Source organism: Eumetopias jubatus, unplaced genomic scaffold, assembly GCF_037043125.1.
Source record: "Eumetopias jubatus isolate StellerSeaLion01/CBP00866 unplaced genomic scaffold, mEumJub1_p1.0 scaffold_7, whole genome shotgun sequence".
NCBI lineage: Eukaryota > Metazoa > Chordata > Mammalia > Carnivora > Otariidae > Eumetopias > Eumetopias jubatus.
The window spans coordinates 104,105,459-104,113,213 of record NW_028274813.1 but is presented as its reverse complement, the minus strand read 5'-3'; positions in this window follow the sequence as shown (position 1 = coordinate 104,113,213).

Genomic DNA, 7,755 nt, shown 5'->3' with positions numbered 1-7,755 from the left:
AGTTTACCCAATAGGCTCTTTTTAGTCTTCCTTTTCTTTCCTTCTTTCTCTTTCACCAGCTAGGGTCAGAAAATCAACTTAAGAAGGAAAATACCAATAACAGGCTTTCTCCAGTGAAAACCTTGATCACTGGAACCCACTAGCCCTTGTCTCCTTCCACCGCAGGGAGGAAACAGCAATCCCCCAGGACACATGCGATGGGAGGCGGGCAGCCGGGCTCTGTCGCAGCCCTTGGGATCGTTTGAATCGGGAGAACCAAACACTCATGTTCTCCTCCCAGATAAGATAAAGTTTCATTTAGTTCTTGTTGCGGAAGGTGCTGACCTTGCCAGGTGCCAAAAATGTTAATGAGGCCCCAAGAGGAAACCTGCCTGGTGGTTAGAGCACGGAACTGAATGTCACATGGGGCTCTGAGAATTCCCAGAGGTGTGACTTTGGGCAACTCAGGTTGCCTTTCCGAGCCTGCCTTGCAGGCGGTTGGCAAGACAGTGAGGCAACACTACAATGTTTATGGCTTTGGAAAGATGCTCGTCATGTATCGGTATGAAAAAACAGGTTACAAAAAGTTGTGTATGGTAGGTCCCCATTAATGTGGACTATAGACAAATAGCTGACAGCTGTATATGCCATAATGTTAATAGTGTTTATTCTGAATGACGGAATCATAGATGTCTTATATTTCTCCTTTTTTACTTATCTATATTTTCTCATTTTTTTCCCTACAGTGAGCATGTATTATATATCTATCAGCTATTTCCACAATAGTGCTGCAGAACAGGTCAGCCCCCGAAACCAGTGGCTCAGATCACAAGGATTTATTCTCGTGCTCATGGTCTATAATTTGACTGATGTAGGTTGGCCTTGGCAGGGCTGCTCTGTGTCAGGTTGCAGGTCAGATGGGCCCAGCTCCTTACTGCAGGCTTGGGTTCAGGTCTATGCCATGTGTCTTCATTTTGGGACTCTGGCTGAAGGGACAGCAGCTCTCTAGGGCTTGCTTCTCTTTCCAGGTCACCAGAGCCCAAGACACAAGCCAAAGTGTACAAGTACATAGAAAATCCCTGTTCACCTCATTTCAATAATGTATCATTGGCTAAAGCAAGACACATATTGGCCAAGCCCAGCACCAATGGAATAGGGAAGTAGATGCCACCACAGTAGGAATTGGAGGGAAGTGAATATATTCTGAAGAACAATCCAGATGTATTAGTTATCCCTCGCATAACAACATGAACATGATGTACTTCATGAGATGCATTCATATTGTCCACTAGAGGGAATTCTATAAGGATCCCCAAGAATAAGATCGGGAGCCATTATATCATCTTGTTAGAGGATAGAACAAATGTACAAGGGATAGGCTGGCCCTCTCTTCCTTCATCCTCTCTGTCCCTTTAAGACAAACAGACACTACCGTTCATGGCACCTGCAGTCCCACAAAAGAAAGTGGAAAACACAGGCTTATGGACAATTAAAGCCAAGGGCCAGACATTTGCTAGTTCCCATACAGATCTGTCTGAATCCACTTCCTGGTGATTTCCTCTCTTTTGGCTTCTCTCAGTTCATTCAGCCATTCACTCAAGGTATATTTATTGACCACCTACTATGTGCTGGCACTCTTCTAGCCATGAATGGGGTTATGTTGGTGAACAAGGCAAGGGTCAATGAATAAGAAAATCTTGGGCACCTGGGTGGCTCAGTTGGTTGAGCGATTGCCTTCGGCTCAGGTCATGATCCTGGAGTCCCGGGATCGAGTCCCACATCAGGCTCCCTGCTCGGCGGGGGGTCTGCTTCTCCCTCTGACCCTCTTCCCTCTCATGCTCTCTGTCTCTCATTCTCTCTCAAATAAATAAAATCTTTAAAAAAAATGAATAAGAAAATCTCTCTAGGGTATACATTCTAGTGGGGTGATGAAGTGAGTGCTGGGTGTGGTGGGAAGTGGTAATGATGTTGATGATAATGCCAAGTAGTGTGGATGTGTGGATGCTAAGAATGAGATAAAATAGGGTATGCACCTGAGATCAATAGGGCAGGGCATGGCTACTTTGGGTGATGAAATCAGGGGAGACCCCTGAGCAAGTGTTGTTGAAAGTTATTGGAGGCACCTCTTGGAACCTAATATTTACATCTGGGCTCTCCAGACTTGACTCTGAGTCCCACTCAAGAACTTGGCTTGGATTGTTCCCACCAGCTCACTCCCTACTTTGCCCTATTTTGGGGAGCTCTCCTGTCCTAGCTGTGTTTCAGAACCCAACCCAGTTTCCCATTGACTGGCTGGTGTCACAATCAGCTTAGCTAGTTCTCACCATAGAAGGGACCCAGGGGAGCCTTGCTGACTCTTGATCTCAGGGTCAGTGGGTTCAAGCCCCACACTGGACATAGAGCTTGCTTTAAAAAAAAAAAGAGGGGTGCCTGGGTGGCTCAGTCAGTTAAGCATCTACCTTCGGCTCGGGTCATGATCTCAGGGTCCTGGGATCCAGCCCCGCATCAGGCTCCCTGCTCAGCGGGGAATCTGCTTCTCTCTCTCTCCCTTTACCTGTCCCCCCCCGCCCCAGTTCTGCTCTCTCTTTGCTCTCTCTCAAATAAATAAATAAAATATTTTTAAAAAGGAGAGCCCCCCAAAATCTATTAATTCAAGCCAACCATTTATTGAACTCCTTTTGTGTACCAAACTAGCAGGCATTTATTGAGCACCTTCTATAAACCAAACCAGTAGGTGTTTATTAAGCATCTACTGGATACCAAATCTACAGCTATTTATTGAGTGCTTGCTGTGTATGCAAGCCAATAAGTATTTACAGATGGACCCCAACTTATGATGGGTTCAGCTTATGATTTTTCAGCTTTATGATGGTACAAAAGTATAATACATATTCAGTAGAAACTTACTTCGAGTTTTAGTTTTTGATTTTTTTTCTGGGCTAGCTCTATGCACACAATTCTCTATCACAATGCTGGGTAGTGGCAGTGAACTGCAGCTCCCAAGCAGCCCTGTGACTTTGAGGGTAAACAACTGATACATTTACAACCACTCTGTTTTTCACTTCCAGCACAGTATTCAATACTTTGGACATATTCAACACTTTGTTTTAAAGTAGGCTGTGTGTTAGATGTTTTTGCCCGGACTGTGGGCTACTGTGAGTGTTCTGAGCACGGTTAGGGTAGGCTAGGCCTGGCTAACCTATCACGTTCGGTAAGTTAGGTGCATTAAACGTATTTTTGACTTACAATAGTTTCAACTTACAAAAATGGGTTTATTGGGATGTAACCCTTTCATAAGTCAGGGAGGATCTATACTTACAGTGTGCCTGGAATTGAGGAGAACATAAAAGGTCTAGCTATTTCTAAGAACTTGCAGCTGAGTGGTAGAGCCAAATGTTACATGACTATGGCTATAAAAGGTAGAGCTTAGTACAAGAAGTGCCATGTTGTGCAGAACAGCCTCTAAGCCCTTGAGAATCTAGAGATGAGCCTAGAGATCAGCATGGAAAGAGGTGGCCACAGGAGGCTTCATGGAGGAGGTGAAGCCAGTGCTGGGCTTGAAAGGATAGATAAGACTTAAGATGGAAGAGAAGAGTAGGGACAGACGGAGCATGGCTGGCCTGGGGTGTATGTGTTTTGGGACCCTAGCATATAATTCTGGGCATTCATTGTTTGGGCCTGGTGCCCTCTCCTTCCTGGTTTCCCAGCATTCCTGTGCCAGCCAGCTCATCCATGACCCCTGTTTGTCTGAGGCCACAGCTGACTCCTTGGCAGTCTGTAATAATTTGCCTGGGTGATCAAGGGCTGATGTCATTGGGCTAACATCAGAATGGGCAGCCCTGGGAAAAGGTGTTTATGATACTTTTGGTAGGTAAGGGCATAGAACCCATAAAGGTTGGCTTGAGCATATCTAAGTACAGTGTATTTCTAGTCCAGGCATCCTCCCACCTCATAGCACAGATGTCTTTAAAAACAATCATGTGGGGGCACCTGGGTGGCTCCGTTGGTTAAGAGTCTGCCTTCAGCTCAGGTTGTGATCCTGGAGTCCCCGGGGTCAAGCCCTGAGGCAGGCTCCCTGCTCAGCAGGGAGTCTGCTTCTCCTTCTCCCTCTGCTCCTCCCCCTGTTCATGCTCGCGCTCTCATTCACTCTCTCTCTCTCTCTCTCTCTCTCTCTCGCAAATAAATAAATAACATCCTTAAAAAAAAATAAAAACAATCGTGTCCATTTCCTCTGCCTGGAGCCTTGAGACAGCAACCAGGATCTTTAGAATTTATTAGATTTGAGGGATGGGCTCAGTGGTCCCTTCCTATATTTCTGGAAGCAGGAAGAATGCCGTATTATTATTTTATTACTCTGATGGCTAATAAGATACTCTACTTTCCAGAAATCAGTCATGAGAATTGTCTTACTCTCTGAGTCTGTTTCCTCAACTGCAAAATGCAGGGTAGAGGATTAAGTAAAACAGTGTTGGGAGTGGACTCAAGGGCCCCAGTACATGTTCAGAGAATGCAGATGCCCTTCATTCCTTTGTTACACCCCATCTAGTGGCAAGTTCAACACAGCGACATGTACTCTCCGCTCAGCCCCTCATCAACCATCCTTCCTCCCTCATCACCCCCTCCTCCCTGCCATCTACAGGAGAAGACCAGGCCCTTGAACCTCTATCACGATGGGGCTGCAGCCCGTGACTAGGCTCTGAGGTGGGGAAGAGGGAGACCCCAGCAGGATCAATGTCATTCTTACTGAGGGGGACTTACAACATAGTGAGCCATGTCCTCTCTGGAACAGCCTCAGGGAAGATGCTCAGGCAAGCTCTGCTACCAAGTACTTTGGGCTGGGGTACAGATCATCTGCTGCCCCCCAACTACTGGATATCTTCCTGCAGAAGGAGCCTTTGGGGACAGCTGTGTAAGGCAGTACCCAGCCTCTACTTGCCCACAACCTTGACCTCACCCTCATGATCCCACCATGCTGTTCTCTGTCTTTGTCTGGGTCCCTTCCCACCCAATAAATCCAGGCCTTTGTGCCTGCTGGTCCCTCTACCTACAGTGTCCTTCCCCTTCCCTCACCCTCCTAGTCAACACCTTCACCAGTCCGGCTCAGATGTCTCCTCTTCTGGGCAGCCTTCCCTGACTCACCCCTCTTGCTCTATCCAGTCTCCTACACGTGTCTCTGTGCCTTGGTTTCTATATCTGGAAAATGGGGCTGATGATGTTAGTATTACCATAGCTAATCACATTGTAGTAGTACGAATTAAATGAGATAATAGTAAAAAACACCTTGTAAAGGCCTGTATAAGTGAACACCATTGTCGATGATAAGCACGTGTCCAAAAAACACTGGTCTATGAGCATGTAATGCTGTAGAGTGGGCGATGAGAGCCCACAGTGTGGCAACGTGGAGGGAGTGCTGGACTCAGAAGTAGAAAACCTGCTTCTGTCTGCTGCTGGGCTAAGTGTTCCTGAGCCAATGCTTGTCCTCTCTGGGCCCCAGTTTCCTCCTCTGCATATGGATGTGGCCTCCTTGGGCCCTCCTTGGCTCAGAGGCTCTGGGTCCTGGGCCCTGCGTGTGTTGCCTGAGCTCCAAGACCCTTCCCAGCTCCCGGGCTGGACAGCTCCTGTGGTATTTCGGGAGGCTCCCAACTCTCAGCATCTGGACAGCACCTCAGGCTGGGAGGATGGAGAACCCAGCTGACATCAGGCCTGGGCTTCTAGGTAGGGTTTGGGAGAGTGAGTGGGGAGTTCCCTCCCAGAGGAAAAGGTTAGGGACCAGCAGCAGTCAGGAGCTCCAAGGCCTCAGAGAGCAGGTGGGAGGGGTCTAGACCAACTCTAGCCCCTTAGTGGAAGAACTAAGAGACTGTATGTAGCCTTTGGGATTTGGCTACAATCTTAGGGTCAAGATCACCAAAATCACTTAGACCCTGATGTCTTGATTGGCCCTAATCCAGATATAAAGCATAGGGTTTTCACCTGATGCTATGGAGAAGAGAAATTTTCCACTGTGATTGTTCAGAATCTTATTAGGCATCAAGGGCATTATCCCACACACAGCAACTCTGTCATATCCGAGACTATGGGAATTTTTTTAAAAGTCCTTTGGTGTGTCTTTGATGTTGGATCCAGTAATTGGCTGTTAGGTTTTAAAGGCTTGGCATTTCTACTGTGAGTCATAATTGTTCATTGACATACCTCATTTATTGCTTAATGCCATTTATAGCCCCAAAAGATAAAATGCATTGCATGAAAAATTTTAAAACTGCACTTCCTTAAATAGACTCTATATTGTATACTTTTTTCTAGGTCTTTCATCCATTTGTTTACCCATCAAGTGTTCATCTAGTGTCTCCTGTGTACTGGCAACTTCTCTCACTTTCACACCCCCACACCCATCAGGTTATTTAATTATCATGACCACCCCAGGAGCCAGGGATTGTTATTCTCTTTTCACAAGTGAGGGAAATGCAACTCGGAGAGGTTAAGTGACTTGCTCAAGGCCACACAGTAAATGACTGAACCAGGATTTCAATTTAGGACCTTGAACTTCTGATTGTATCCTATTTGCCTCCTCTCACCTTCTCAGCTCCTTGCCCCCATGGGCCTTGTGCCCTGCCCCCTTCTGTTTTGAAGCAGAGAACACTGAGGAGAGTTATAGTTGGGAAGATGGAACACAAAAGGGTATTGTTGAATGTCAATTTTATTTTCATGTATTTATTAATTCTTTCAACACAGATCAGTGAGAACTGGCTAAACAGGAGCACTTGGTCGTCGCCCAGAGACCTAAAGGTCATGGTCACCTATTACATGCCAGGATCCATGGGGGCTCCATAGCACCTTACTATTACCTACTATTACCCTGGATAAGGAGGGGAAATTAAAAAGGGGGCACAAATAACTAGAACTCAGGGTCTCTGCTCCTGTAGAAGAGGGTCTAAGGAAATGAGAAGGAGAAAATTCTACCAATTAGAAATCAAGTCTGAACTTGAGGCAGGAAAAGAGGGAAAAAAGTCATCTATTCAAAAAACCCTCTATTCCCACTAATCTCATGATGTTAGATTAGGATGTTTTACATAGTGGCCAGATAGGGTATGAAACTACATCCCTGGGAAAGAGGTGTTGTGAGGTGGGGAAATAGGGACACAGCATGGTCACCATCAGATCCTGGGCATTCTCTCAGGCAAGTAGCTTGATCTCTTCTGGCCTTGCTTCTTTATCTGGAAAAGGGAAATCTTTCCCATCTCTTGGGATAGCCCCAGGAGACTCAATGAAATAACACATGCAATGTCCTTGGTGCAGTTCCTGGGGTGTGGCAGCAGCTTGAAAATTGTTATTTCAATTCCATGAGTTCTACTGAAGTAATTGGTCCAGAGTAGAGGGGACCTAAAATTTGGGCCAAAAAAGGGCCCTTGGGACATAAGGGTTAACGCAGCATTTGCATGGATCTTTGAAAAGACACACTCTTTTTTCCAATGTGCTGATGAGACGCCCACATCCCATCACAGAGTTGGTCTAAGTGGAAGTGAAGGGAGCTCTAATTTGAGAATTGTAATGGACAGTCGTTCATGTGACAATGGCAAATGCTAATGACGATTGCAAACAAAGGGTGGTGGCCTATATAAATGAAAGGTCTTCTTCATTCTCTGGAGGAAAAGAAATATTTACTTGAGACCACTGGTTGGGTGCTTTAGGCTGAAGAAGGCCAATACAATATGGGAGATAACATGGTGGAGAGAATGAGGAGAGTTATAGTTGGGAAGATGGAACACGAAAGGGTATATC